This window comes from Vigna umbellata, chromosome 1 (assembly GCF_029865625.1).
Source record: "Vigna umbellata cultivar VRB3 chromosome 1, Vumbellata_1.0, whole genome shotgun sequence".
NCBI lineage: Eukaryota > Viridiplantae > Streptophyta > Magnoliopsida > Fabales > Fabaceae > Vigna > Vigna umbellata.
In genome coordinates, this window is record NC_142165.1 from 51999916 (window position 1) to 52008966 (window position 9051).

Sequence of the window (9051 nt, forward strand, 5' to 3'; positions counted from 1 at the left end):
CCAAATTAGGGTTCATCATCTTCAACCTTACCTTTCATCATCTTCAACCCTAGCGATTGATGCTCAGGGTTCATCATAAAATTTGATTTTCATGAAACCCAAAAAGTTTCTAAATATGAAATTAAGCACCACCAAATTAGGGTTTATCAAAATCAAATTAGGTTCGAGATTGGAGTGGAGTCCAATATCTCTCAGGGCCTCTCCTTCGAGATTGGGGGTTTTCTCATGTTTTCCGTGAGAGAGATGAACTCGCAATGGGTTTCTTTTTCTGTGTTTTGGATAGGAAAAATTCAAAGGAAAAACCTACGCATTTGGATGACGCCAAAGCTAGATTATTTTGTTGGATTTATCTCAGATGATAGAGTTGTAGAGAGGGATGGAGACGTTGTGAATGGAATTAGGGAATAAGCGGCGCGAAGGGTGAAGAGGCATTTGGGGGCGATGATTGCCATTTCGTCAGAGAAAAGGAAGAAACATTGGGAGTGACTGAGGAAAGCATTCTTTTGCTACATCTTCATAATTCAAAGAAACCCTAACCATTTTAGGGGTTTTACAATTTAAATGTAACAAATTAATTTGAGTTAGGGCAACCAGGTTTCAAGCACACTCGGCAGTCCAGCCCCATTCTAAAACACCCAACCCTTCTTCTCTTGAAAAATACATAGGGGCTTCTTCTTCGCCAAAAATCCCCCAAATTGCGACCACCACAGGTTCCCTCTCACTCCTGCACTCACCACTTCCAACGAGTCCTCCACGCACCAATCACGTCGCGACCTGTAACCGGAGGCAACGCCGGTCGGAAGCGTCGCTGGCCTGTTCCCTTCCTCTTCCAAAACGGGTTCACCAAATCACGAGAAACGCCGAATCATGCATCCACCACTGGCGCTCCAACAACCATTTTCACTCTTCTTTACCCATTGCTTCCTTCTTCTATTTTCTTTAGAATATGAATTTCCTCTCTATCTGTTGTGTCTCAGGCTTGATGCATAGGGAAGAAGATTTTTGGGTGATGCACAGGGAAGAGGATTTATGGGTGGTGATTCATTGTAATGGAGGATGACCTTTTTTTATTTTTTAATTAAACATTTTTCACGTCAAACTTAGAAAATTTCACATAACACTATGCTTATGCAACGTATAATAAACTTACAACATCAACGTCCCCAGGTAATAAAAATTTTAACCCTATTAAATCAATTTAATGACATAGCTCCAATTAAGTCAATTTTTCACTTTTAAAAAATAAATTGGGAGTTTAACCTATATATATATATATGAGTTGCGGATTCATCTCCGAAAAAGAAATTATTTTTTAAACCATTTCGAAACACATTTTCGGATATGAAAATAATATTTTTCGAACCACTTTTGGAAATTTTTTATATTCCAAATATGAAAAAGAAAATTTAAAACAAATATTTTTTTAAGGTGTTTTCAGATCTGAAAATGTGTATACTGTTTCAAGTTTTTTCTTTTTATATATATATTTTAGAATAAGTATAATGAATTATAAAAAAATTTGAAAAATATTTTTCATTTTGAAAATACTTTTCAAAACACTTATTAAGATTCTGAATTAAATATTCTAAAAAGTATTTCGATATTAGAATATACATTTTTGAAACATAAAATCCAAAAAATATTAAAACTAAGAAAATCTAGAAATTTTTATTGTATTTTTAACGGGTGTAATTTGGTAATTACAACTTGTATGGGTGTTTAGGAAGAGCATAGTGGAGTGAAGCAGCCATTGGGTATTGGTTATCAATGATAACTTATCTAATATTGGCCTTTTCTGCCTACACCCCTACTATTAGTAATTGGACCGCTTACTAACAAAAAAAGATTAATACACCTTCACTCATTGCACCATGTCACCACTGTTTCATCATCATTATAATTGTACTTCCGTTCTCCGCTGCACTTTTTTTAGAGGAAGAAGAAGAGAGAAAGCTTGTTCTAAAAAAAAACTCATTTTTGAAGATTTCTTAAACTGGAAGACAAATTTATAAAGGGTAAAATTATCATTTTAAAAATCACGAGGATGCAGTTAAAAATTATAGGAAGAAAAAGTCGTCATGTTTTTCCTAGAGACAAGTTTTTCTTCCTGCTTTTTCAATGCTTTTTCTTTCTCTTATTTTTAGTTTTCTCTATCTCTTTTTTTCTCTGACCTCAGATTTTTTATCGGGTTTTTTGGGTAATGTTTTCGACTGAATATTAAAATATATAATGTTAGTACTTTAAAAATAATTTTAATATACTTTAAAATCTTAAAATCAGTGCCCAGTGTAGAAAACTGCAACAGAGTAAACAAAATTCTATTTTTCTTCTCCTACAGCGACAATGATAATGATGACATAATCCAGGAAAGAGGATATCTTAATTTTTTTTTTTCTATTAGTATGGGAGTGCAATTATCAGTGATAGAGATGTAGGGGTTAACAAAATTAATCTTTTTTACTTTTTAACCCTATTTAGTTACTCTTTTTTACTCTTCATAAACCCTAAACTGTGCAGCCCCACTCCCTTCTAACTTTCTCTTTTCTTTCTTTCCAAATTCCTATCCCCTCCATCTCAGATCTGTTTCCCTCCAACCCTCAGTTCCGTTTCCACCCCCTCAAACTCTCAGATTCGTTATTTCTCTTCCATATTCGTTCGTTTGTTTCCTGTCTCCATCTCTATTTGGGTTTCGTGGTGCGGCGGTGCAGGTGTTTGCGGTGATCATTCGGCGGTGCGGCTGTGTGTGCGGTGATCGGTGGTGCTTCGCGACTTGAGTCTAGGAGAGGTTAGTTTGTTCTTTGTTGTGTGCTTGATGATGTTGTTTTGGGTTTTCTCTGCTCTGTGATTTCTCTGTATGTGCGTGTGTGCAGAGGAGGAGAAAGAAGATAACACGAACGGATGTCGCATATCCGTTTGAGCCTGAAACGGATGTTGATATCCGTCAACGGATATGCGACATCTGTTCAAGCCTGGATGTTTTTTTTTTTAATTTTTTTAGTATGCTCCTCTCAATCCTCTTTTGCCTTATGAATGAATGAGAGAGGTGCAGTATGTGATGTATTTAATAAAGTATGAGGCAGGGACACATTCAAAAGGCAATCATACCTCTTATCTTAGAATAATCAAACTGCTGATAATTGAGTATAACATTGTTGTCAAACCTTCTTAAGGCCTAGTTAATCAATCATATGACCTCAACTACTTATTGGTGCCTGACGCCTTTTTTTATTAAGAACAAATATATCAACTACTTAAACAAAATTGTGCACGTTCTATTTAACATATTTCGAGAAAATCGCTTTTCATATTTTACCACTTTCGTGAGTGAGTGCATTAGTTTTAGCTGCTTAATATATGCTTGCAAATTGCAAAAAATTATAAGGATGTTTCTATTTCAAAAGGTACACCTTTTTTAATGAAACAAAAAGGATTCTTATCAAGAATATATTAGCAATTAATGATGACCTAGTGTAGCAAAGTATTGTCATTATCGTGGTCTGGCTTGTAAAGAGGAAATCATATCCAAAACTCAGCAACATAATGGCTAGTTGTGGATCCTTAAGTACTTAAAAACCATTAAAATGCATCATTTCATATTTTCATATGAACTCATTGGTGATGTTCCTCATATTTGCACAAATGCAGTTTCCTGTTCTCGGCTGGATTGTTGTACGAGGTTAACAAGATTTCTGGGTCTGCTGTCTCAACAAGCGACATCAAGACTAAAAAGCAAAGTGGAAGAGCTTTTAAGCATATGTATGCTTCCTATAAAGGCATCTTTAGAAAATTTTCCCCAGTAGTATTAGTTTTATAACCCTAGTATCATCATAAATTATAAGAGTGTTTTAAGCTTGTTTGACATTTCTTAGTACAATTTCAATGATATATGATTTGAACGATCTGCGTCTAACGAAAAAACGATCATTCATTTTTTTTCACAGATGGGCTTGTTTAATTCATCAAATAATGCAACCATAATGAGGGATTTAAACTTCTGAGGGATCCAACTTCATATATATCGAATGGTTCTGGATTTTGTTCCCTGACAAGTGTGCCATTTACACTATTATCTGATATTGCCAAGAATGAAATACCAAAATCAGTCAGTGTTACTTAACTGTGGCAGGATCTTGGAATTCTATCAACTCGAGCGAGAAAGAACTCTCCACCTCCTTTGAAGTGGCATAGCCTAGGTACTAAGTTGGTGTGGTGTGCATCGCCAGAGATTCGTGTTTAGGGATTCGTGTTTAGAGGAGTCATTTCTGGATTTAATGGAAACTAAAACTTAAAGGAAATTGAACTTCAAAAATGGAAACTTTCCCGAATCTCTCGTTTGGACATTAGTAAAATAAATTTTACAATGCAAAAACTTTGGCAAAAACGTTTCGGATAATTATAAAATTGTTAAACAATTAAAGAATACAAATAAATATATATTATACATTCATGTAGGAGATTGGAGTGGATAAAAATTTAAAAATATTAACCTTAAAAGTAAATTTTATTCAAAGATAAATCAAGAATAAATCAGGAATAAAAAGGTAGAGGGAGGGGTAAAAGAGGAACAGGGAGGTGGAGGGAGAAGGGGTGGTGGTGAAGGGAGACACACCCGAGTTGTAGTAATCAAAAGCCCTTAAAAGACATGTGATGAGAATGGCCCAACGAGGACTACATTATCGACTTGAGGAATGATAAAACATGTTTGGGTGCTTCTCCCTCCACTTTTAATTCTTTTTTCTCCACCTCAAAGTGACCATGGTACCTTTCGAAAAAGAAACACTTAGGTTATTACTATTTACCAACTCGCATTTACATAGGTTATTACTATGTAACCAACTCGCATTTACTTAGGTTATTACTATTTACCAACTCGCATTTACTTAGGTTATTACTATTTACCAACTCGCATTTACTTCTTACCTAACCCCAAGTTTACAGCTTCATTTTTATCTTTGTCTTTCTGCTTTGTTATTGTTATGCTTCGTTCTTGTTTGTTGCTTTTGTTCGTGGTCTCTATTTTTTTTCTTGTGTGATGGTGAATTTTGGTTGCTTTTTCACCAGCAGTTAACGTTCATCTTCTTCTTTATTTGATATCATTCAGGTGTAATCGTTTAAGTTTGTTTAGTTTACTATAGTTTTCTTTATCGTGCATACTATTTAGAAAACAAACTGGATTTTGAACACCGATTTAAAAAGTCATTGGATTTGGACCAACGAATTTCAAAACTAATCAGATTTTGAAATCTGGTTTACAAAATCATTGAATTTCAAAATTCGATTAAAAAATTCATTACATTTCAAAATTAACTAGATTTTGAAATTCGATTAAGGTCTTCACCAAATTTCAAAACTAAGCCGATATCGAAATCCAGTTTATAAAGTTACCACATTTCGAAATTCGATTTAGGATGTTTATGGATTTTAAAGTCCAGTTAAGAACTTCACTTGTTTCAAAATCTGATTAAGGACTTTACTAGATTTTGAAATTCGATTAAAGTTTTCACCAAATTTCAAAATTCAATTACTTCCTAAATTTTTTATTTTATTTTTTTTAAATATATTTTTGAGGTATTATTAGTATTGTTATTGAAGAAGTAGGGTATTTAATGGTAATGATGTTGTGTTATAGGCGGTGATATTTAAGATAGAAAATTATCCTTTTAGTTTAATGAATTTACAAGTAAATTTGAGTTTCGTGTCATGTTCTCTTCTTTCATTAGTGAAATGTGCAAAAGAGATTATATAAATAATTTTACAATTGATTAGAATTTTGCATAATGTGATGACTTAATTGTGTGAGTTCAATGGATTATTTTTTTTGGGTTTGTTGTGATAATTATAAGATATGATACAGTTGGTCAATCTGGGAGAGATATGTTTGTGTTGTTAGGATATGAAATGAGTGAAATGTACAGGAAATACAAACATGATGTTCAATCGAGTATATACGACACAAGAAAATGTGAGTGTCTTTTTAAGTTGAGGGGCAAGTCAAATTCTAATGGAGATGGATAAATATTAAAGGTTATATGTGAATATCATAACCATGATTTGACACAAAGTTTAGTTTGTCACCCTTTTCCTAAGAGGTTAAATCTCTTTGAACAATCATTACTTGTTGATATGATTAAGAGTCAAGTGAAACTTGCAAATATCATATTAACTCTAAAATAAAATAATGATTATAATGTCACAACAATCAAATAAATATATAATGCAAGGTATACTTACAAACAATCATTGAGAGGGTCGAGAACTAAATTGTAGCAGTTGATGATGATGTTGGATCATGATAAATACATCCATTAAAATAAATGTGTTGACGAATTTGAGGTGGTAAGTGACCTCTTTTTGGACACATCTATAGCATCCATGGTTACATAAGAAATGTATTGAATCGATTCAATTGCAACTTCGAATATGGAATTCAAAGGTATCAAATAGGAAATGATACTCTGAATCATCGAACTAGAATGAAATACACGATCAACCAACATTTATCAAATTTGAAAAAGAGTCAGAAGAAATGGTTCGATCCTCTTATTTTGATTTCTCGAACGGAGAGATCTATGAATTGGGATCCTAATGTATATAGATACAGATGTAGTTAAATTGGTGAATGTATTTAATGTTGTTTTCTTGATGGATATGACATACAAAACTAATAAATATTGGTTGTCAGCAGTCTTTGCATTCTTATCAAGTGAATGGAAAAATAATTTCACCTAAGCTTTGAAAACGCTTAGAGGATTATTTTTGACATATGAGGGTGATTCACATGTCATTGTTAGAAATAAAGACCTAGATTTGATGAATATCATTGGCTTTCACATTAAAAAAATGTGAAAGTTAAATGTAAAATGTTAGTGAATCATTTTAAGGCTTGGGATTTCATGATGGAAGCATGGAAAAATATCATGGATTGTGAACAAGAGTTAATGTTTACTAGTTATGTTGTCACCTTCATCATGTCTGCATTTCATGGCCTTTATTATTTGAATATGTGAATGAGTCTTGGATCATTCCGTATAAGTCATACTTTGTAAAGGTTTGGACAAACCGAGTTATGTATTTAGGAAATACAACATCAAACATGTATGTTTTAATATTATTTTATTTAGTTGTTTTTGTTATATGTATTATGATATTGTTCATTGCATTTGTATCAAGGTTGAGTTTGTTCCCTAGAGCCTCAAGAATATATATTGGGCAACAGTACGAGAGACATTTGTTAGTGTTGGGATGCAATTTGTAACATAATCATCCTACAACATAATGAGATAAATGCGTCTTTTGAAAAAAAAAATTTAATCTTATAAGTGACACTTTTAAAGGAAACAAATATAGAATAGTGGTTGGACATGTATCAATATATGTTATGGGACACATTACTAAGGAGTTTGATTGAGTAAAGCATATAATTTTTATAGTGAAAGTTTTGGATGTGTTTTGAGACGAACATATGGTCTACCCTATGTTTGTGAATTAGCATAATATGACCATGTGATGACTCCTTTAGTTGGAATTCATATCATGTGGACTAGATTGAACTTTTTAAATAATTTATCAAATGAATCACAACCAAATTTATGCATTCTACGTGAACTTGATCTAGTGCAAGAATTTTTCAAAGAAGTTGACATTGTAAAAAATTGAACATCAAATATAAGTTACTTATATTGTTTATGACATTTATGGTACCTCCATTGCATAAACTTAAGACGAAGGGTGCATAGAAGAGTAAAGTTCATCGATCTGAAAGGTCTATAAGGTGTGAATCCTTATATTTTGAGCACGTAGACGCATTGCATTTCATCCATGATGCATTGCATTTCATCCATGAAACTTCATTACAAAAAGAAAAAAACAAATGCAATATAAGGCTAAATCTATGTCACAAAGGAAAGTACCTATGTTAGATCAGTTTCATCCTATTTGTCACCCTTACATTGTCGATGTTACTGATGATATTGTGGTTATAAATACATTGCTGCTTTGTTGAGGTTGGATAAAAAGTCATGGCCCCTTATCTAACATGACCTGTTTAAAGAACTTAGTTAGTGGTGTGATGAATTCACAAGAGTAGTGAGAATATATGATCGTTTAAAAGAACTAGGAAAGTCTTTTCTAGTCAATTCACAATCAATAGTTGACACTTTACTTATTATTTTTTACCTTTTTCTTTCATAATAATTTATTTCATTACTTACATGCTAATATGAGCAAGTGGATGGTCATACTAAACATTGATATGGGCACCATATCGCCCCATCATATGTAAGTGCATCTAAATGTGCCCTAACCTCAAGTAGGTTAGAAATTTGACTCTCTATCATCCGACCTGCAACACGATGTCTATCTTCATCATAAGTCGACAACATAAATCTCATTTTACATCCGAGAAAAATGCTTATAAATCTAACTCTAAAAAAATTAATTAGAAAAAGGTTTGTCAATATTGAAAAAATAAAGATTAATTTGTTATTCATATCCCATTTTGAAATTTGTTATATTTTTATTAAAATAAATATATCAATATAGAAAGAGAGGAACAAGAACCACAAACAATAGCCATTGTATGAGATAATTGTACTATTACAATCCATTATTATACAACATAATGAAAATTATTGTTATTACAAAATAAGTTTTATTATTTAATTAAATTTTTATTATTTAAATTCACAAGTTAAAAGCTTATATTTTCATTGTATAACGTTTTCGAATTATGGTAAATAGACAAGTTTTAATAAAGAAAATATTATATGTAATAAATTAAAAAAGCAAAAAGCTGAATTTATAAAATTCGCAAAATTGATGTAAAACAAGTTGTTAAAAGTTGGTTTGATTCGATTTAATTTTAAAACATTAGTAAATTCCATAGAAATTCATCTTGAAAGCAATAACAATTTTAATTTAAAATAATGATAAATAATAAAAATATTTTAATCAATTAAAAAGTAAAACAACCTAATTAAAAAGACACTAAGAACAATTAAAATAGTTATATTGTAATAAGGAGTGTGAACTGAAAATAGTTATATCATAAAA

The 9051-nt window shown here is 31.9% G+C and overlaps 1 long non-coding RNA gene across 2 annotated transcripts; it reads left to right on the top strand.

Moving 5' to 3' along the window:
• Nucleotides 1-1958: 1958 nt before the first annotated feature.
• On the top strand, nucleotides 1959-4295 carry LOC124847562 (uncharacterized). 2 transcript variants are annotated; one of them, XR_015783318.1, is made up of 3 exons: nucleotides 2305-2785; nucleotides 3646-3756; nucleotides 3942-4295. It is a non-coding gene; the product is annotated as an uncharacterized LOC124847562 (long non-coding RNA). The 2 variants fall into 2 exon arrangements; XR_015783317.1 differs by lacking the exon at nucleotides 3942-4295 and having other exon boundaries at nucleotides 1959-2785; nucleotides 3646-3938.
• The last annotated feature ends 4756 nt before the right edge of the window (nucleotides 4296-9051 follow it).